Source organism: Ctenopharyngodon idella, chromosome 7 (genome assembly GCF_019924925.1).
Source record: "Ctenopharyngodon idella isolate HZGC_01 chromosome 7, HZGC01, whole genome shotgun sequence".
Classification (NCBI taxonomy): Eukaryota; Metazoa; Chordata; class Actinopteri; order Cypriniformes; family Xenocyprididae; genus Ctenopharyngodon; species Ctenopharyngodon idella.
In genome coordinates this window covers 37463212-37486811 of record NC_067226.1, presented here as the reverse complement: position 1 = coordinate 37486811, position 23600 = coordinate 37463212, and the positions used below count along the sequence as shown (strand labels likewise).

At 37.2% G+C, this 23600-nt stretch overlaps 1 protein-coding gene across 49 annotated transcripts in view; it reads right to left on the bottom strand.

Annotated features, from left to right (window-relative positions):
- Positions 1-23600, bottom strand: part of LOC127516487 (receptor-type tyrosine-protein phosphatase delta) — a 456273-nt gene that overhangs the window by 139982 nt on the left and 292691 nt on the right. Inside the window, exon 1 of one of the 49 annotated variants that reach the window (XM_051901160.1) lies at positions 15315-15642. The exons of 47 other annotated variants lie outside the window; for them this stretch is intronic. The gene's annotated coding sequence lies outside the window, so the exon portion shown is untranslated. Of the gene's footprint in view, positions 1-15314; positions 15643-23600 lie in introns of those variants that run through there. One more of the 49 variants, XM_051901161.1, reaches the window with a different exon arrangement.

The window sequence follows — 23600 nt, the reverse complement described above, 5'->3', positions numbered from 1 at the left end:
ATTTAGCGCCAGTTTATCAGGACGTGACGATTTTGTTCTCTTCGACTCACTGGTTGGAAAAACTGCTTTATTCGCAAAATGTTTTTTTTGCGAATAAAGTTAAATTCACAACTTTGGATGGAAACATAGCTAGTGATAATAATAAAATGTTTCTTGTGCAGCAAATCAGCATATTAGAATGATTTCTGAAGGATTGTGTGACACTGAAAACTGGAGAAATTGACCGTTCGCAAAGACCTGCCCCCTTTAGTTACTGTTGCTATGTCCGACAAGCCATGCCTCTATCACGCCACACATCATGTTCTCAAGCAGTTTTCATCTCTTTCTAGTACTAGTTAATTTATAGCATCAAATAAACATGAATGGACATCAGAAGGAATATTGTTTCAACAGCGGAAAGATGTCAGTACACAGCATTTTTCAAGTTCAAATCCACCGACGTTAATCTAATAACTCCCCTAACTGCTTTGTCGGACATAACGGCAGATTCGGCGTTATGATTGGTTAGATTTCCTGTCAATCAAACTCCCGGCAAAGGGTCAATTGTGCTGAAAATTAAACTTTGCATCACAGGAATAAATTACATTTTTAACTGTATTCATATAGAAACAGTTATTTCAAATTATAATAATATTTACTGTATTTTAGAATATAAATGCAGCATTGATGAGCAGAAGAGACTTATTTTAAAAACATTAAAAAAATCTAAGCGACCCCAAACTTTTGAACAGTAGTGTAAGAATAAGTTAGTAGAAGTGCTTCATCAGTGTCAGTGAGAGATTTTTTCAAAATTTAACTTCATAAAAAAAAAAATCAATAAAAAAAAGCTGAAATGATCTATAAAAAAAAAAGTGTTGATGAAGTCTGTTGAAGGTTCCAGATGGATTTGCATAAACCATGAATGACAGGCCGAGATCATGTGATCACTGGCACACGGCCCAGTAGCCAATCAGATGCCAGGGTCTTTTCCACCCTGATTTCCGCTGGCAATAGCGATGTGCAGAATGTGGGAAATATTGAGTAGCCATGAAAACACACACACACACACACAAAATTACAGGCTGTCAAAGGAAAGTCTTGCAGAGTTTCACAGCATGTGATGAAGAGAAGGACATTAAAGATCTCAAGCACATCCCTCGTCCGTTTGCTCATTCATTCACGCAATGATCCGGTTGTGATGCGGTCTGGGTCATGAGCTCACGTCCACTGCAGAAAAGAGTCCTGCGGTTCTGTGGACTCGAGCCCAGAGACTGAAATACTGACAGGAACTCAACCGCTAGTTTCTCGCCTTACATCTACATCTCCAAAAACCTCTAAACAACATGTTTTTCTCACATTTCTTCCAGTTGAATGTCAAGGCAGGTCAGCAAATCGCTTAATGTGGATGTGATGAGAAATGCTTGAGTTCATACTGAGATCCCAGATTTTTCGAGCAAATGCGAGCACAGTTTGAGATACTGTTTAGGTCTCATCTAGAACTCTAGAGGATAAACATAAGGAGACTCAAGTAAATGGGAGAATCGATTGACATCATAGATTTTCCTTTTGTTTCATTAGAACAGAGACTGAACGCATAAAGATGAACGAGGGAAACTCCCGGGGTAGTCTGGGATATAATGCCTCAGGGGGTTGTGGGAAATGCTTTACTCGACACAAGTGTGTGTGTCTGTGTGTTTCATATGGCATTTTGATGTTGTGTCGCTCTAGTGTTGGTGTCAGTGTGTCAGTGCAGATGGTCGAGAAAGAGACTTTCTGAGCTGTGAGACTAGAGATAAAAGGTATAAAAAATAATTTTACAATTATAGTTACCAAAATAATCACGGCTATCAGTATTTTCACAGTATTGTTACAATGTGTGGGAAATGTTCAAGAAGTACTGATACACACACTGAAATCATTTCACCAAATGTAATGTCGAAATCCAACAACAGCCAGACTGTAAATAACATGATTTTCTGTGGTAATCAATGTCATAGAATCTGTCAATAAAGTTATAAAAGTTACAAGAATTAAGTCAGAATATTCCGTTAATGTGTTTATTAGCATTCTGCACTAACATAAAATTGTACTTTATGACGTGTTATTATTATTACTCGTAAAAGTATTCTGCATTTAAAACTTAACACATAAAAGGTTTAAAGAATATTTATTGCTTAAACCTTTAGCATATTCATACTACCCTTTGCGAAAATGTGCACTAAACTGTACTGAATGTGCACTTGTAGTGTCAAATCGTAAAAAAAAAAAAAAAAAAAGGAAAAAAAAAGTGATGTGATCTGCGAAAACCCATCACATGGTGAAATTTTAACTATCACAGGTTTCAATACCATATGAAAGCTGGATTTTTACTTCTTTCATAGCTTGTCTGTAACAAAAGTTATGGTTACCTGAAGTCGGCTGATCGATCTGATTTTCAGGAACGGAATTTTGAGAAAAACAGGTTTAAATAACTGTCAGCCCCTTTTTTCACATAGACATGAAAATGCACTGTCCAAACTTAAATGGTTGTAATTCAAGAATGCTTTGGAATATAGACTTGTTTTAAAGAAGACACTTGTCAGATTATTGCAGAAGTGAAATAAATTATGAAAGTGAAATAAATAAAAAAAAGTTATAGAAGTTTAAATTTATGAAAATGTAAAAATATAATTGTTTATATTTTATAATAATATATTAAAAAAGCATGTTTTACTCTTAAACTGCAAGATAATAAAAGCCAAAAATGTCAACATTCCAAATGCAAACAAGGTTGAAATATTTCAAAAATGAGCTTTCAGTAAGATTTTGCTTGGGCGCAGTACCAAACTTTTTCACTAGATGACACCCAAGCTCCATATCTGACCATTTAAGGGCGCCTCCATTTGTTTGAGTAATCTGAACCATTTATTTCCATATTTTCATATATTTTATTAAGTAGACATCCTATTCAGAAGTAGTATGGGCAGTTTGTCAGTATTTGATTTATATTCAACCTCTAAAAAACACATAATTAGAACATGTGTTCATTATAGCTCCGTTGTCCTTGTGCTCCGCCTTCTCACAATAACGTTGTATTAGAAAAATAAAATCTTTACGTGCCGTAGTTTATACAGGACTGGTGGGAAATTTGCATTAATACACCTTCATTCTACATTCAAACGGTTTATTTTAACTGTCTTTGTAGTGTTAAGAGAGGGAAAATTATGGACGTTTTTTTTTTTTTTTTTTTTTCTCCGCTGGGTGTGTTCTCAAACTGTAACGTTAGAGAAAGACAGCCTTGCCACTATAAATCGCTATTTTTCTGCACTTAACAGGCGAATTTTATATCTTTTGACATTCTTTAAAGTACACTTATTTTGATGTGGTAACAAACATTTTTACATGTGAAATTAATATATTTTAAATGTACTAAATTGCAACATAACCATTGCAAATATATTTAAATGCATGACATACAAGTTTCAAAGTTTAGTAGAAATCAAAGTATATTTTAGTTTACCATAAATGCTTGTCAGTACAGCAGCACACTTTAACATATTTTAAAGACAATAAAAGTAATTATGAAATTACATTTAAAGATGTACTTAAGTCCTACTTAAGTGGGTCAAAATATAAAAAGACACTATATACAAATCAAGCTATATATTTAAACTATTTTTTATTTAAAGCTGCAGTCCATATTTTTGTCTTTTTGTCGCCATCTCTGTTTGAAACCTACAATTGCAGTTGTTTGCGTGCGTTGGGCCTCGGCACGGCTCCTCAGCTAATGTTTGCTGTCAATCACCACATCTGTGTGGATACTGTACTTCGGAATCACAGATTGTAGTCTTGGAAGTATGTCCAAAATAAGAATTTTCACTGGAGAATGTCATCTGTAAGTAACATGTCATGTAAGTGAGCTGTATGTCTGTCAAGTAAGTAACATGCCTGCCACTTTTGTTCTGAAGGAAAAAAAAAACATTACAGTAAATCGCACTGCCAATGGTGATTAAATCTAATGATCGCTTAGCTCATATTACATCAAACCGTGCAAATTATTATTATTGTTATACTTTGTTCTCAAATTGTTAATGTTAACAGCATCAGCATTGCGTGATTGTGTATTTAGTGTGTATTAGCGTTACCTGTAGATTTCAGTTTCTGTACAGTCAAATCACTAACGTTAATTTGTCATACCATACAATCCGCCATCAAAATGATAACTTTAATTATCGCAGCTGCTGTGAGAAAAGGCTATAAATGATCTGCCTCACATGCGATATAGCCTAGTAGCTGGGACTTGTTCTTTATGTATACAGACGTGACGCAAAGACAAATGGCGACATGCTTGAATTTCCTGCGGAAGCCTACCAGTACCACCCCAATTATAAAACATCATTACAAGCTTACCATTGTGAATCGGGCTAAGGTAAGGAGAACATTTTACATTTTAAGCTAAATTCACAATGATATAAAGTCTGTCATCTCTCGATCTGATCACTAAACAGCTCTATAAACACTGCGAGCAGATGAATGAAGTGAATTCACTGCGTGTGTGTCGTGATGAATCGAGTTCTAGATGACGCTTTCTGGAATGTTGGAGGTTTCTGGAATATTCCCGCAGGCCATTCCATCTGTTGGAGGAATGACTCCACAGGGACGCGTTCCGGCTGCTGATTACAGCCCAGATATTTCACTCTCATCCCTGTCTGAAAATGAAAGTTCAGTGGCTCTGATTCCACACGGTTACGATCACTCAACATGCTGCTAATGAAACACAGAGAACCAGACAAGAGAACTCATCCAGCTCTGAGCATGCTGAATCATCTGAGGTCAAAGCCACTTACAGGACAACAAAACACAAAATGCCACTGGTATTAATCATGTGAGTTTCATACAAGACAAACATGTGCAGAAGAACATGATTAACTAACACCAGCCCTCTTGTGTCTGATTTTTACAGGTTTCTTGACATCTGAATCAGCTGATACTGATTATAAGTTAATCAGCTTAATCATGTGCGCTGACAAAACTGGTTATATGTCAGCTCTACGCTCTCTGAATTACAGTAATACCAGCTGGTATCTGGATTTTGTTGTCAAAACTATCATAGTTTGGTTAATTTATAATCAAACCATCAAGCAAAAAAGATTAAAAAAGCTAAAGAACTACAATACCCATAATCCTTAAGACAGACCCACCACTCAGAGAAGTCGCCGTCACCATGGAAATAGAAATTGTGGCAAATATTATTAGCATTTTTTTTTCTTCAGTAATCTTTGATTAACAGAAAGTTCAAAAGAACAGCGTAGGACACTGACAGGGAAGAGAAGAGATTGTTAAATAAAGTCGTTATTTTTGCTTTGTTTTTGCACACAAAAAAGTATACTTGTCGCTTCATAATATTAAGGTTGAACTAGGGATGTGACGGTGAGAACATTTTCCCACCGGTTAATCGACATGTGACAACACCGGTAATACTGGTGTCACCGGAGGGCGGGGCCTCTACCTCTTTTTTTTTTTTAAAGCGCTTCTGGGGCTGTTCACATATCGCGTCTAAAAACGCATGGAAAGCGTGGCCACACCACTTTCTCCTTGTTTCCAAAGCGCTTGCACTCCAGTGGCATCTGCGAACTGCGCTCTCTGCAACGAGGAATGTTTTTGACATGAAAAATAAAAACCCGCCCTGTACAGCTATGATCAGCTGTTCGGCTGAGCTTTCGATGTTTTGTTACGGAAAGGCCGACTTTCACTTTCAAATTAACGGCAATTGCTTGAAAGGTGGGTTATTCTTACTGAAAAACACTCGACAAAACGGACATTTTGGCATAATTTGTGTGTGTTATGGTTCGTTAAGAGCAGAAGAGAACTCGATGCTGGCGTGCGCATGTGGTGTGTGTGTCACATAGGCAGGACATTCACAGACAGCGCGTTCTCTTTTGCCTTGTCGCACTTTAATGGTTTAAAAGCATTAGCATGAATAAGAGCTTGATCATATAACGCAGAAAATGGATACTGTGTTAATTGCATTAAATGCAAATATTTTTAATAAGTGGGAAAAAAATTGGCCTCTGTGCCGCGGTGGGCAAGTGATGAAACCGGTGTTGCGTCTGAACACCGGTAACACCGACTACCGTAGCAAGCCTAGGTTGAACCACTGTAGTCACATGGACTATTTTAACAATGTCTTTAATACCTTTATGGACCTCAAAAGGTGCAATAATGTTGCTGCCTATGTGTGGTTCAGAAACCTTCAGATTTCATCAAAAAATATCTTAATTTGTGTTCCGAAGATGAACGAAGGTCTTACGGGTTTGCAACGACATGAGGGTGAGTACTTCATGACAGAAATTTCATTTCTGGGTGAACTAACCCTTTAAAAAATGCTGTTTTACCGCAATACTATTTACCAAATACTCAACAATTTTATATTGCACAATTGTTTTTTTTTATTACTATTATTATTTAATTACATTATTCACAGTGCTTCATGGGATTGTAGTTCATTGGCTCAAAGGATTACTTTACAGTTTTGTACCTTCAAAAACTAGATGTGCTATAAATATGGTGCGCTCTACATCAGCCCATTGAAAAATTATCAGTTATATTAGCTAACAGCGATAAAGTCACCGATATATATCATACACCCTAAAAACTTCACAGATAAGATGCACATGAATGAATGTTGTGCTACACACACACACACACTGCACGCTCTGTTTCTGTCTTCTCCTGTCGGCAGAGTTTGATGCTTTGACGTTTCGTCTGGATTACAGTTCCTGTATCCTCATTCCCTCCGTAATCCCACAATAATCCATCAAATAAACTGCTGGAGAGCTTACAAGAAAACACTGTATGTATGTGTGTGTGTGTGTGTGTGTGTGTGTGTGTGTGTGTGTGTGTGTGTGTGTGTGTGTGTGTGTGTGTGCTGCTTTACAATCCCTCGAGAGACTCCAAACACTGTTACTATTCAAACCATCATGTTACACATGATTATACATAAGAGTCGCATTAAAACACATGACCACAAACACACACACACACACACACACATGTTGGGTTTCTATGTTGTATGGGTACTGTCCATAGAAGTAATGATTTTTATACTGTACAAACTGTATATTCTAACCCCTAACACTACCCCTAAACACAACCCTTATAACTTTCTGCATTTTCCCCACAAGGCCAAGGATTTCTGGCATTGCCATTCTTGAGAGGATGTTTTGTAGTAGGGTTTACCAGGACCGCACACACACACACACACACACACACACACACACACACACACACACACCTAATGTATCTTTGTGAGGACAATTTGTTTGACACAATGCAATCTCTAGCTCTTTACCCTAAACCTACCCATCACAACTGAGTACATAACACAAAAACCTTACCCTAAAACTACTCTGAACCTAATTATAACCTTATCCCTAAAACCAAGTCTTGACCCTCAAACAGGCCTTTAAAGGGGTCTCAGAAAGTGAGGACCAGCCAAAATGTCATTACCTTAGTCCTCACTATATAAATAATATAGATTGTGTGCATGAATCAACAGACTAGTTCTGATTGTAAAACTAGACTTTGACATGACTTTTGCAGTCTTAATGTCCAAATTAAGTAGTGAAAAAGTGACAATCAGGTTTACCTAACTTTATATTGGCAGCAGAAACATCACAAGTCATAGAATATTCACAATTACATAGACCTATTAATAATTATGTGCATGCAAGATATCATATATACAGTATATGTGTATTACAAGGCATAATGAATATGGCAATGATGCATTAAAGCGATAGTTCACCCAAAAATGATCATGTCGTCATAATTTACTCATCTTCATGTTGTTCCAAACATTGTAAAATTAATTATTTTGAACGTTGGAAATCAAAGAACATTGGACCCCACTGACTTTCACTGTATGGATAAAAAAATAAAATAATTAATTAAAAAATCAGAGACATTTCTCAGAATATCTACAGACACAGGCCTGCAATGAAGATTTCGAGAGTGATCGACTGACTGTCCACACTCAGTAAAACTACACATTTCTTTATCTGTTCTTTATGAGCACCATAAAACTCCCCCTTTACTAACTGCTGTCTCTCTCTGTTTTTCTGTCTGACTCTCTCTGCACAACTATAATCTTCTTACAGCAGCTCAGCATCCATCGCTCATGATGAAGAGGGACAGAAACATGCAAATGCTCAAACTGTGTTCGTCCCAGTGAATATTGCATGGATATCTGAGGTCATATCTGATGCCTGGGATAAATGCATTGGTCTGTGGCATCTGCACGTGTACAACGTTCATGCTTGCATCCGTGTGCAGTGTTCATGCGTGTGAGTCTGCGTGGTGTTGGTGTGTAAGGTGTTCATGCGTTTGCTAATGGAACTCATTCCTCATTTCACAGCGAGACGTGATTCCCATGAGAAACATAAATCACAGTCAAGCGCTCTGACTTCAGCTGTGTGTGTGTGCGCTGCAGTATTTCCTCTGATATCAGAGGCCGCTCTTGTGGACTTTGACAGCTCTGAGGTTCTGCTTCCTCTGGACACTTTCACAAGTTTACAGCTCACGAGATCTAAACCAGCGTCTCAGTCTCCCCCGGTTCATGAACATTATTACAGTATTCAGCACTGTACGACCTAAGCTATTCACTGCAATAGTCTCCGGTCTCATTTCCATGTATTTTTCATGCATCTCAGTTAAATAACTACTCATATATAATGCATACACATATAACTCAAGTCATTTAAGTCCACCAGTATAACTCCCTTATAAATAGACTAATATAAGTGCAGTCATTACTGGGTGTTTCTTCAACTACACACACTATTAAAGCTAAAACATATTTCCACTTAGGACTGGGCAGTATTTCAAGTTTCTAAGTTATATCGATATATTTTATAAAAAGAAAAATAAATAAGTAAAAACATAGGGTGAAGCAATACCGTTTCTATCAATATACAGCAGTTTGATGTTACGAGCGCATCTGAAAAACAGAGGAGGACACAGAGTGAGCTGCTGCGTGGAAAATGCATAATCCAATTTGTCCTAAACATGAGACATGCTTTAAATTAAGGGCTTCAAAATAACCCAAAAGATATTAAATGCATATAGTTTAACAAGGCTTTCCCCGGCATATGCTCTGAATGTACTTGCGCTGTTTAATGCATTTGAGATGCTTTCCTCAGTGCATATATTTCACAGGTATATTCTTCATTTGTAAATGCTAGAAGGTCATGCAAATATTTCCATTTTGTTGTCAGAAGTGGATGAGTGTTATGCAAGCGAAATTCGAGCATGCCGCCGTTCGTCTTTGCGTCATTACGTCACGTCTGTTTACGTAAAGAACGAATCCCAGCTAGTAGGCTAAATTACATGTGGATTGTAGATTGTATGGTTTGACATTAACGTTAGAGATTAGACTGTACGGAAACTGAAATCTACAGATAACGCTAATACACACTAAATACACGTAGTTACGCAACGCTGATGCTGTTAACATTAACAATTTGAGAACAAAGTATAATAGTAATAATTTGCACGGTTTGATGTGATATGAGCTAAGCGATCGTTAGATTTAATCACCATTAATAGCACTGTTTTTTTTTTATGTTTTTTTTCTTAGTTGGTCAGAACAAAAGCGGCAGATTTGTTACTTGTTCAGATGTCATTTTCCGGTGAAAATTCTTATTTTGGTCATACTTCCAAGACTACAGTCTGTGATTATGAAGTACAGTGTAAATCGGTGCATTGCCACACATTCTCAAAACATTAGATTCATCCTCGCTGAGGAGCCGTGCCGATGCACAACCGACGTAAAGATGATAATTCCGCAAATAACTGCAATTGCAGGTTTCAAACAGAGATGGCAACAAAGAGGCAAAACTTACGGACTGCAGCTTTAAGTGAACGAGCTCCGGAGTGCAATAATTCTGACTAAATATATTTGTTGGACATTAAATGTGCCATATGTAGAATTTTAAACCTACAAGTTAGTGCATTTTTATAATAGCAGTACCTGTAAAGTGACTATTGTAATGTGGTAATCAAATGTAGGCTAATAAAAAATTACTAAACTGAGTGAATGTGTGTTCCTTATACCACTTAACATATTGCGCCAGATTTACCAAACGGCAAACTAGCATGAGAGTGCAATCCAATAAAAGTGCAGATGGAAGTGGAAAGCTCTGCGGGTGATTTACTGACAATGTGCACATTAAAGAACACAAACGCAGCCAGATCATTTCCATAATGGACAACACAATCTACCAAGAGAAGCACAAATTAGCATCTGGTTTAAGACATGCTTTGGGGAGTTAAATAATGACACAAATACAAGAAAATTGACTAGCGCAAATCTTAGTAAATCATGTTGCGTGATTTTTATTTTTAGTTTGGTGAATTTAACTTCTGCTTAAAAAAAGCATTATTTTTGTTGTTTGATTGTAATGTTGTTGTTACAATGTTAGAATGCAATGTGATAATATATATAATATACAGTATAGTATACATGGTTAAATTGACTATATTTGTTATCATAGCCTTCAATATGAACATTATAAGACAACATTGGGCAGGATGTGAAATAACATTCAGGGGCATTTCCTCCGAGGAGGCAAGGAAGGCAGTGCCTCCTCCTCCTCAAAATAAATAAATAAATAGTAAAATAAAATAGGATGAGAAAATATTACAAAAATATGTTTTATTTTTATAATATTTTTTCAGAAATTACAATGGCTTGGTAATATATTATTACAATTTCAAATGTTTTTTTTTTTTTTTTCCATGTGAATATATTTTAAAATGTAATGTATTCCTGTGATGCAAAGTTGAATTTTCAGCATCATTACTCCAGTCTTTATTGTCACATGATCCTTCAGAAATCATTTGAATATGCTGATTTGGTCTTCAAGAAACATATCTTATTATTATCAATGCTGAAATGTTTTTGCTACTTTTTTTGGAAACTGCAATACTTTTTATTTTTCAGGATTCTTTGATGAATAGAAGGTTCAAAAGAACAGCATTCATTTGAAATACAGCCTAAATATTTTGTAACATTATAAATGATTTCACTGTCATTTTTGATCAATTTAATGTGTCCTTACTGAATAAAAGTATTATTTTCTTTCCAAAAAAAAAAAAAAAAAATCAAACTTTTAAACAGTAGTGTATACTGTTAAATATTGTTAGTGGACAAATGAATTCAACTAGTAATAATGTGTGTTATAAAAGAGTTTCTTTTCTAAAAGTCCACAAGACCAGAACTACATTAAAGAATAATAAACAGTGATTCAGAGAATTCCTCGTGTGCCAATATCTGGTGTTTCTTCAATAATAGCCATTGAAATACCTAACACTGACGACGATAACAGCTGTTCTCATCTGTCTGGCCTCCGCCCAACCAACTATTCCACACTAGTAAGAGAGATGGATAGATCAATAGAAGAAGACTCTCAGTCCATCCTGACCTGACCAGGACGAATAAGGGAGGAATATTTAGCAGTAAATGAAAAACCAAGATACACCAAAATAGAGAGCAAGAGTCAAGTTCAGGAAGTGCAAATGCTGTTTATTTCCTTCACAGAGAAATGGATTTTTAACAATAACAATTAAACCTCTCCAGGCACTGTTCTCTGATCAAAGAACTACACTACCTACTGTATAATCCTCAAGAAAGACCCACCAATCAGAGAAGTTGCTGTTACCATGAAAATGGAAACTGCAGCAAATAAGCTCAGAAGCCTCCACCCACTTCATGAAACACCATGAATGACGATTGAGTTGAACAGACACAAAATCCTTATATTACTGTGCATTTATAAATAAATGTAAAATATTTTATACTTACAATCAATAACTATAAGTCAATAGCTTCATACATGCACCAAATAAGGCTGTGCAACATTTATTTTTGGTCTATTTTCTTGCTGGTGTCCAAGCCGAAGCGATATGAGATGCTAAATGTTTATCATGTAAAAGTCCTAATCACAATTTTTAGATTATTCCCCAAATCATTGAGAATTACAATAATGGTTTTGCACTCCAAAAATGAAAACTTTCAGCCTTTATCAAAATTATTTTTTAATATCTTATGCAGATTTCTTTTTTTTTTCTTCTTCAATAATATGCAGCCCTGGTACCAATGTTTTTGGTTCATTACATCATTCACAGTGCTTCATGGGACTGTAGTTCATAGAGAAAATAAATAAATAAGTACAAAATCTTTTTGTTTCTGATTTCTAAACACTTTTTTTTTTTTTTTTTTAAATGTTGTGACTGTTTTTGAGGAATTGTTTTGTGATCTTTATCGAAATACTGCTGTAAAAGTGGGCGTTCACGGTTGAGCTCTTTAACCGGTATAGTAAGAGTGGTTTGTTCTTCATTGTCCTCCGCTCTCTCCTCCGTCACACTGTGTCTTTTTCATCGGCTCTCTTCCCAATAAACAGGATTTATAGGAGCCATAATAACCCTCCATACACCCTTCTCTCCTGATGCCTTTATCTGGAGTTTCACTGAGAATGATCAATTATAAACTGGCCGACTTGACTTGTAATTAGCAATCATGGTATTCGTGTGTAGAGAAAACACTTCATTTTTGTACAGATAGACACTGAAAAGAAGTGCAAACGGTCAGAACTGGAATTGCTAAAGCCTTTGTGAGGGAACTGTTGCGATAATTCACACACAATTACACATAGAAACATGCATTTTTCTTCTATACAAGGAATAGAAGAAAACCAATGTTTGTAGAAAACAGCGTTTTTAGAAAACCCACAGAACGAAACCTTGCATTAAACTTGCATGAATGAGTTAACTGTGTTAAATAATTCTGACTGTGTCAGTTAATTGCTCTCAATGAACACATTTTAAGAATACAATAAAATTATTAACTCATGAGTTTAATATTTTATGAAACTCAGAGGATTCATAAATATTTTTTTAGCTCTAAAGTTGTTCATACATAAAACAATTTATTATTAAAAAATACTGTTTTTAATTTTTTTTTTTTTTTTAATTATTTAAATATTCCATTTTAGTTATTTGTTTGATAAACTATTCTCCAAAATAAAATAAATAACCTAATATTAAGTGTGGCTAGTTTTAAACACATCACACATTTGTATCCCCGCCCCCTCTGCTTAACTAAGTCAACATCTGCTCTCAAATTAACTAACCCGAACTGAGTGATGTATTCATTTAAAATAAACCTGCAATCCAGTTTCTTGCAACACTGTCACCATTTCTGCATTTTATTTCATTTTAACTGTATTTTCCACAAAACTGTATTTATTTCCCACATTTTGGTGACAAGGTCAAAAAATGCAAGCCTCATAAGAAAATAAAAAAGCTCATATTTTGTGTTCTGAAGGTTAAATGCCTACCGTCACTGAGCATTTGATGAAAATTAACTAAAAAAAAAAAAAAAAAAAAATGCTCTATTATGATTTTCATTATATTTCATTGTACACCCCACAGAAAGTGCTGAATTCTAATGCGATCACATTGGATCTTTCTCAGGGTCAAGCGGGTCTGAACTCGGAAGTGAGCGGTCAGTTTTGGCTGTGATCGCTTGGCAGATTACAGGCCAGATCATTCCCAGAAGTTCTGGCACTCCATTCGTTTTCTCAAACAAGTCGGCGCCCCATAATTGTAGACTTTTTTTCTTTTTTTTTTATAGATTTCTTTCAGTCTCTCTCATGTGGATTTTTTTTTCAGAAACCTTGACATTCCAAAAGATCTAGTCATGGACTTCTGAAAACATTCCTCTTTCCCCCCACTTCATTCTTTCATTGCCTTTCTGTTTTTCCATCATGTATGGAATGTCATCGAGGGACTCGCCGCGATCAGGAACCTAAAGGAAAATTTCCTTCATCTCATCCAAATCCAGTCTTCCCGCAGAGGTCACGGAGAGTCTGTGGGAAAAATAACCTGAACAGGAGACTGATGGACTGGAAAAAACGAGCACAAGCTGCCATATCTGTGTTCTGGAAGAAATTAGTCTTCAACTCGAGATGTTCCTTATAATTTCCCGACGGCAAACGTTTCCTCGTTTCAATGCCACAAGCGACACACATGCACACACAACAGCCGTCTAACCACATGTGTGTGTGTATGTTGGGGGCTCGACTAGATCGCATTTCAACCAAATATGCAATGCTCATATCTGTTCCGAAGCTTCACCCCTGCGCGCACAAGCGCAAACTCTGCTCCAAACAGCAAATTATTTTGTCTTCAGTCGCAAACGTTTTTTGCCTGGTAGCTGCAGTGGGATTGGAAATCGAAGGCGTTTCCACGGCGTTAATTGTGGGATGTCGGACTGCAGTGGCAAGCACTGATTGTTTGGGCATGTGTGTATGAAACACACACACACTTATACACACACACACCAGAGATATCTGGAGCCAATGGACTGTAAGTGCTGATCGACTGCAGAACACACACACACGGGGCACTTTGGGCTCATTTTCATCACCTCACTGGCTCGCCCCTTTATCGGCCCCTTTTAACCCTTTTACAGACGGACGGCACTCGCTCCTGATGACATTAACGCTCAATTCATTTCCTCAGTTCAGGGGCCCCTAGCGGCCACACACGAGCGCAGTGAGAAAACACGCAGAGAGACAGAAAGAAAGACAGTCAGGCGCTTATTACGAACATGTCAAACGTTATCTCAGAGTTCAGAGGTTTTCACTGCTTTGTCCTTTTTTTTGGGAGAACGTTCATCTAAAGTTTGGAGGTTTATGAGGCAAAACCAAAATACAACAAGAAAGAAAAAGACGGAAAAATGAAATATGATTAAGACTGATAAAGCAGAGCTTAGACTGAATGTGCAATAACATCCTAAAACTATTGAAGAAAAGCCTCACAACCATCAGCGACAACATGATGATGAAGAAAAACCTCAATCTGACAAATAACCAAAGTCGCTTCAGTCTGTATTCTGGTCAAAGTGCTCAAACCTTTGTGATTTGTGTAATCTGACATGAGAAACATGATGAGCATTTAATCCAGCAGCAACAGGAGGATTTACAAATAATACACACACACATTATATATATATATATACCAAAAAAATCATAGACTCACAGACATGCTTTTATGCCATACACACAGTCCTATACTATTTAAATGTACAGAAAAACATCTCATTCACCACTTATATGTGAAAACAACCTCTTAAATGCCTCATATATACTCTCACGCTGTCATTAACACTTATATACTGTTATATACTGTCATACACACTCATGTACTGTCACACACACACTCTCTCTCTTCTGTTATGATTTGTCATGTTGCAAAAAGCCCAAAATCAGTTGAGAACGCGTTAAATGTCTTACCTGCTCACCATCATCATCAATTTCCTCATCATGGTGTTGTGTGAGTTCAGTTGAAGAGAGTTTATTCACATCCAGTGATAATCCAAACGCCGCTGCGCATCTGAACGGAGCGCGAGCGTTTCTCTGTTCGGTCTGTTCTGTCAGTTCTTCAGCGCACCACAGAGTTTATCACACATACAAGTATATGATTCTCCTCTACTAGCTCCTCACAGCGCGTGTGACGCGCGTCGGCTGTGATCGGAGCAGTGCGAGCGGATCATCGCGGGGCGCGCGGGAGAAGGGGAGAGCGCGTGCCGTCCGAAAGGCGCGTGCGGCGAGACTGCGCGCTCGAGCCCGAGCAGCACCGGAGAGAGACGGAGCAAGGAGTGACGTCACCCGCCCGCACCGAGTCCGGGCGCACGAGCGAAGCTTTAAAGTCACCATGAAATCAAAATTGACAATGCTTGGATTTTTTTTAATGGAATATTGCAGTTTATTATAGTTGATTTATCCGTGTAGGCCATCGTTATAAAATAAATAAAATTAAATAAATAAAAATCATGTGCCTCATAATCTTTAATCAAAATAACTTACCCTCCCTCTTGCAGCAACATCTCTTCTCTGGTGACGTGTTTACAGGACACAGGCGGTTAAATAATAGCATTTATGTCTGTCTGTAACCTTTGGGCGACAAAAGCACTTTTTCCTCCCTCAAGCACAATTTTTTAAACAAATAGTCAAAGTTTTTTTGTGTACCTAATATATATATATATATATATATATATATATATATATTTTTTTTTTTTTCTTTTTTTTTTTTTTTTTTTATAATACATACTTTTTTCAAGTATGTGTAGCCTGTATAACTAATATATTTTGCCAAAACGAAACGGAATAGCAGTCTGCTATTGCTATGGTTACTTCTTCAACTCTATTCATGTGTTTATTTGGCTCCGGATTGTTGTTACGTAGCATATGATATTAAGACTGTTTAGTATACTTTAAAGACCCCCAAACTTTTCCTCTGCATGATAAGCAGTATTTGATTGATTGATCGATCAAAGTTAAATAAAGGAATTTATAAAATGAATACTGCTCATTTATTTATTTATTCATTCATTCATCCATTTTTTTTTTTCTTCATTTAACAAAGTTAAATAAAGGAATTTCTAAAAGAAACCTTGCTAATCTATTTAGTTAGTTAGTTAATAGTTGGTTAACTTTTGCAATCCAGAGGTTAAGTAAACAATTTGCAAATGGTCTTTCCTCACCCCCATGCAAAAAAAAAAAGAAGAAAAAAAAAACAACTTCAGCGCAATCCTTCTAAAGACTTATTTATGTGACATAAATCCATTAAAAGAGAGAGATAATGCTAGTTCTTATGTTTTGTCAATATCTTTCAATACTGATCATAATTGAAAGCATTGGAGCCTTCTACTGTTGCTATGGTTACTGTACCTCTTCAGGTGAACACAATAGGCACCATTTATGGGGGGTCAGACCCTCTCAAACCCCCATAAATTTAACCCGGGTTACAAGGATAAGATAACTGCTGTTTATAAAACTATAAAAATCAGTTATATGGGCAAAATACCCACTATAAATCACTCATCATGTTTACTGTGATTGTTTACTTACTACAACTACAGACTGTCATTAACTGATGAAGCTCTAAATGAACTGACTCACAAAGCTCCAGAGAATAATCATCATTATTATGCAATAACAAATTTGAATTTGTAACAGTTGGTCGGCTGTAACAAGACAGGGGTGATTCCAAACACATTATTAGCTGTGACTTAAGAGCAAAGAGTTTAAAACTAAAAGGAGTGAAACTTAAAATTCAAAAGCATCCAATATGAATGTGTGTCAGATACAGTGTGTTAGAATGCCAGTACCACTGGTGGCCTGTTGGGCGCAGCAGAGTTAATTTTGGCTTTATTGAACAAGGCTGTTATATGTTCTGATAGCTGACAAGTGGTAGTCCTGACCCAGTTAATACGAAGATTCTAATCTAAGAAAAATACTGCTATCAAATCACACATCCAAGTGTTCGACAGGCAGTGTGTGTGTGTGTGTGTGTGTGTGTGTGTGTGTGTGTGTGTGTGTGTGTCAGAGAGAGTGTTTCCAATGCATCATTAAACAGATTGAAGGACTTCTCATTCCAACAGCTGAAGCTCTGCCCCCAGGCACCAGCACACAGTGAAGGTGTTCTGCTAAAACTCGCCCGCCTGGCAGCGTCCAAAAACAATCTGTGCAGCCCACCGCTTCGGGACACGAGAACTCGCAGTGAAAACAACAGACTGTCTGTGGGTGCAGCTCGGTGGGAAGATGTGCTTTCAGCCTCACCTGTCCTACTGCCAGATCACGGACGGCATCTCATTCATATCAGCTGCATCAGGTTACTGCTATCAACAACTACTGACGATACGATATGCATCAATTATTAAACCACTAAGGTAGAAAATGTTGGTTTAACTGCTGCTTAAAAATTTTGTGCCACAATCACAACCTGAAGAAATACATCCATTGCACTTTTTCACTTATAAAAATATAACGAAATCGTTGCCCTAAAGAACACTAAAAACTTTATCTTACTTAAGAAGAAAACTTGTGTAGAATAAGATTATAAGAATAATAATTATTTTTATAGAAGAATTCAGGATCCAAATGAATAGTATCAAAGTATCTCCAAATATTTTTGTATGGACACAGCCTTAGTTGTGTCTACAGGGTAACCTTGTTTTGAGAAAAATCTCAAGAGACAAGCATGTTTATTAGCAGTCCCAGAGCAAGCCCAATCGCAACACTTATCTTGGCAGCCGCAAATGCAACTATTTTTTCGTTTCATAAGTGCTATTTGGACTAGTTTTCCCTGAGGTGGTCCGGTAAATGCAAGAATCCAAAATGACCACTCACCATAGCCTGTAAACTGCCGGTAGTGGGACACTTGGCACACTTTTTTATTGCCTTTTTTTCCCTATCACAGATTCCCTAGCATATCTTTCGAAAATTTAAACACTCAAAATTCATCCTGTGAAAATCTTTTTGAAAATGGGCATTGTATTACCATGAAAAATGTAATAGTCCAAATTTTTTTGTAAAATATGTTTTGGTCACACTTTAGATTAGGGTCCAATTCTCACTATTAACAACAAATTTCGCCTCAATTAACTCCTTATTACTGCTTATTAATAGTAAGGTAGTTGTTAAGTTTAGGTTTTGTGTAGGATTAAAGGATGTAGAATATGGTAACAGAATATGGCATTAATATGTGCTTTATAAGTACCAATAAACAGCCAATATCCTAGCAATATGCATGCTAATAAGCAACTAGTTAATAATGAGAATTGGACCCTAAACTAAAGTGTTACCTATGTTTTCTATAAAATAAAATAAAAAGGTTTAGTTCAGTACATTTGCTTTATAGTTATACTTCTAACACGTTTTTACACTTTTATTGTCACTTCTTTAAAAAAGAGACCAACCTTAGGTCTGTAGTCCAAAGGATTCATGAATTACAACCATTTAAGTTCATATCTATGATCAAAAAGGGGGTGATGGTAAGCAGGTTAATTCAATTGCCTAAATTTGTAATCATTGTAATTACATATACCGCCAGGCCTTGACATTAACTTTTTTGCTTACCAGCCACTGTGGCTAGTGGTTTTCCAAAGTTACTAGCCACTCAGCATTTTCACTGGCCACAATTTTGACATCGATACCATAGGGAAAAACTGCCATATAGATATTTTTAATATTATCTCATAATTTGGCAGCAGGTATACAGGTGCTGGTCATATAATTAGAATATCATCAAAAAGTTGATTTATTTCACTAATTCCATTCAAAAAGTGAAACTTGTATATTATATTCATTCATTACACACAGACTGATATATTTCAAATGTTTATTTATTTTAATTTTGATGATTATAACTGACAACTAAGGAAAATCCCAAATTCAGTATCTCAGAAAATTAGAATATTACTTAAGACCAATACAAAGAAAGGATTTTTAGAAATCTTGGTCAACTGAAAAGTATGAACATGAAAAGTATGAGCATGTACAGCACTCAATACTTAGTTGGGGCTCCTTTTGCCTGAATTACTGCAGCAATGCGGCGTGGCATGGAGTCGATCAGTCTGTGGCACTGCTCAGGTGTTATAAGAGCCCAGGTTGCTCTGATAGTGGCCTTCAGCTCTTCTGCATTGTTGGGTCTGGCATATCGCCTCTTCCTCTTCACAATACCCCATAGATTTTCCAATTAAGAACAGGGATACCATGGTCCTTAAACCACGTACTGGTAGCTTTGGCACTGTGTGCAGGTGCCAAGTCCTGTTGGAAAATGAAATCTGCATCCCCATAAAGTTGGTCAGCAGCAGGAAGCATGAAGTTCTCTAAAACTTCCTGGTATACGGCTGCGTTGACCTTGGACCTCAGAAAACACAGTGGATCAACACCAGCAGATGACATGGCACCCCAAACCATCACTGACTGTGGAAACTTTACACTGGACCTTAAGCAACGTGGATTGTGTGCCTCTCCTCTCTTCCTCCAGACTCTGGGACCCTGATTTCCAAAGGAAATGCAAAATTTACTTTCATCAGAGAACATAACTTTGGACCACTCAGCAGCAGTCCAGTCCTTTTTGTCTTTAGCCCAGGCAAGACGCTTCTGACGTTGTCTGTTGCTCAAGAGTGGCTTGACACAAGGAATGCGACAGCTGAAACCCATGTCTTGCATACGTCTGTGCGTAGTGGTTCTTGAAGCACTGACTCCAGCTGCAGTCCACTCTTTGTGAATCTCCCCCACATTTTTGAATGGGTTTTGATTCACAATCCTCTCCAGGGTGCGGTTATCCCTATTGCTTGTACACTTTTTTCTACCACATCTTTTCCTTCCCTTCGCCTCTCTATTAATGTGCTTGGACACAGAGCTCTGTGAACAGCCAGCCTCTTTTGCAATGACCTTTTGTGTCTTGCCCTCCTTGTGCAAGGTGTCAATGGTCGTCTTTTGGACAACTGTCAAGTCAGCAGTCTTCCCCATGATTGTGTAGCCTACAGAACTAGACTCAGAGACCATTTAAAGGCCTTTGCAGGTGTTTTGAGTTAATTAGCTGATTAGAGTGTGGCACCAGGTGTCTTCAATATTGAACCTTTTCACAATATTCTAATTTTCTGAGATACTGAATTTGGGATTTTCCTTAGTTGTCAGTTATAATCATCAAAATTAAAATAAATAAACATTTGAAATATATCAGTCTGTGTGTAATGAATGAATATAATATACAAGTTTCACTTTTTGAATGGAATTAGTGAAATAAATCAACTTTTTGATGATATTCTAATTATATGACCAGCACCTGTATTAGGCTGTTGTCACTTTAAGACCTGATGCACGGATCCATTATACTGACCGTTACACATGCGTTTTCTTTCTCAACTGTTTACATTCACTTAAAACATAACTGACTGTGTTTACATGGATACTCACCAAGACCAACATTTTGACAGTATTTTGTGTGAAATTTGACTGTTTAAGCGCAATAAGCAGCGAATAAGAACTCAATTTAGTACTGAAAGGCGGCTTTATGTGCACACACTTTGGGTGTGAGCACAAAATCTGCAGGAATAAGTAAAATTGTGTGCAATACGTGCAATTCCACACCAAAATTCAAGCCCTGTAACATCAAAAATATTCATCCAGAGCAAATGAAATGAGTGAGTGAGGGGAGGCGGGTTTGTGTGTCAACTTGCTGTCGGAGAGATGAGAGAGCGAGAAAGCGCAGGTGGTATCATGTCTTTTCTGCGGAAAATGAGTATTGGAAGCATTTCAGATATTTCAGTAGCGATATGCATCGTAAATTGATATTTTTGACAACATTACATTGCACTTCGTTTATCATTTCAGATGCCTTTTTAAAAGACTACAGTTGAAAAATGTATATTATATATAAAATTCAACCTGCCAAAGTGGCTAGTAGGAGTAACTGCATTATATATCACTGAAATCCACCCACATTTGGCGGGGTGTTAATGTCAAGCCCTGTATACTGCACTTATTTCAAAGTGATTTCTGTAGTGCCCTTATCCACTTATTACTACAGAGATCCTGATCCCACCTCAATCACCAAATGAAATGGCATTTGTTTAGAAAATGAATGCCGTCAGAATACAGCAACTCTCGGACACACACACAGCAACACATAAAACTCAGGTATCACTTAGTGACTAAAAGAGATCAAGTTGGATTTGGTCTTTAGGCGTCTGCCGGCAGACCCTGCATCTGACAGCGACAGCGCACGAGTGGGGTTTCTCTGCTGTCCTCTGCTCTGACTATAATCGAATGCGGGACGTGACTGGATTTACAGTGGGAATCTGGGACTAACCGTGTGTCTGGCTCGGTGAAGCGCTCGACTAATACAGTACAGCAGGGCCTTTCTGATGAATGAGAGCTGGCTGGAATCTATCAGCCGGTGATATTATCTATCAGGAACGGACTCTGTCATTCATTGGCTCTCAGAGGTCAATAAAGGAGCCGTCTGTAGCGGTGATGGATGGAGGTGAGGCATCAATACGAAAACTTGGCTTTGAGTCCAAGGAGAGAAGCTCCGGTGTGGCACAGTTTGTTTTTATTTACTGCGATGTTTACTGAAGGTTGAGGTTGTGCTGTAAAACCCACTGGCTGCTCAATCAACAGCTGAGCAGGTGAATTTGAATCTGTGGAAATTCATTTCATCCTGAAGGAAAAAGATCTATTGGCGCACAAATACCTGCAAATTCGCCAGTACGGCGGTGTGAACGAAAGAGTCAGCGTGGTGCTGGGTCAGCGTGGACGTGTAGTCGTATTTCTGACTCTGCCCATTGGATCCCAAGAGCTCCAAGGTTGATGTGTGGCCATGAAGTATCGGCTCCTACGGGAGACTAATAGCTCCAGTAATGAAGCGTCGTTTGACTGCGTGATTCATTCAAACACCCAAATCTTTATTGCCGTGTTTGTAAAGGCAGGCCATATATCAGTGCGGTCCTGCAGTACAGTTGGTCAGCGTGACCTTGTTCTGTCGTGCTGCTCGCAACTGGAGCTGGTGTGAACTTACGCACAAGAAAACCCACAAAATTGGAAAAAAAATAAATAATAATAATAATAATAATAATAAAATAAAATAAAAAGATGTAGCCTTGTAGAATGAAGTTAGAATGACATTAAAATTCAATATATGGTGACATATGCCCCTTTATGAGTTTCTGTCTTATATTTACGGTATATATGATCCCAGGATGTAATGTTCTCAGAACTTTGGATAATGTTCTGGCAAGGTGCTCTCAAAGTTATGAACAAACTTTTTTTTTTTTTTTTTTTTTTTTTTTCAATAACATTAATAGAATTTTCTTTCAAAGTTACCTGGTATTTTACAATGTTCTCAAAACGTTAGCACAAAACAATTATTTATACATTGTGTATGGAATGTTTTTCTGAAACTTTTTAGTTGGACATTCATCTAATCTTTTTTCCGTTACGTAAAGTTATGTTACTTCTGAATGTTCGCTGAACATTCTGAAACATTTCCATAATGTTAGCAAAATTATAAAATGGAATGTTCCCTTAACATTTGCATGACCAAGAAAAACTGTTTTTAAAACATTTAAAAAACTGGATGTTTTAAAGGGGGGGTATCACACACAGTTTCTGCCAATCTCATGTTAATCTTGTGTACCTATAGAGTAGTAGTGCATCCTTCATATCTCCGAAAAGTGTTTAGTTTTATAATATTTATAAAAGATACATACGCTGTACCGAGTCTTTCCGAAAAAAGCCGAGCGCCTGGAGGCATGCCGTGTGAGTGGAGCTAAAGAGTGATGAGCACGCACAGCTTTTGCGTAGCGATCGTCTGCAAGCTACACACAATACACCATCGCATTATCCCTGGATAACTTTTGAATCAATATAATGAATATAGCGTATAGTGAATGATGAATAATGAATTTATGAATTTACTACGTTCGTGTTGTTTACATTATCACTTAGGCGCCTATTGCCAACAAAACAGACATTTGAAGCATTTTTACTCACCACCTGCGGTTCCGACTCATGACCGGGATCATTACTGCTGAGACAGCTCCATCTTTCAGTTTCAAACGATCTGTAAATCCAGTGTAGAACTGGGCCTTGTTTATGAAACCATAAGCGCCGATCCTGAGGGCTCGAGCAGCCACGGAAAAAACACGAGATATTCTCCATTCATTTTAACCAATAAAAAAGTGATTGCAACTATCAGTTTCTATGGTTATTACAAATATCGAGAGC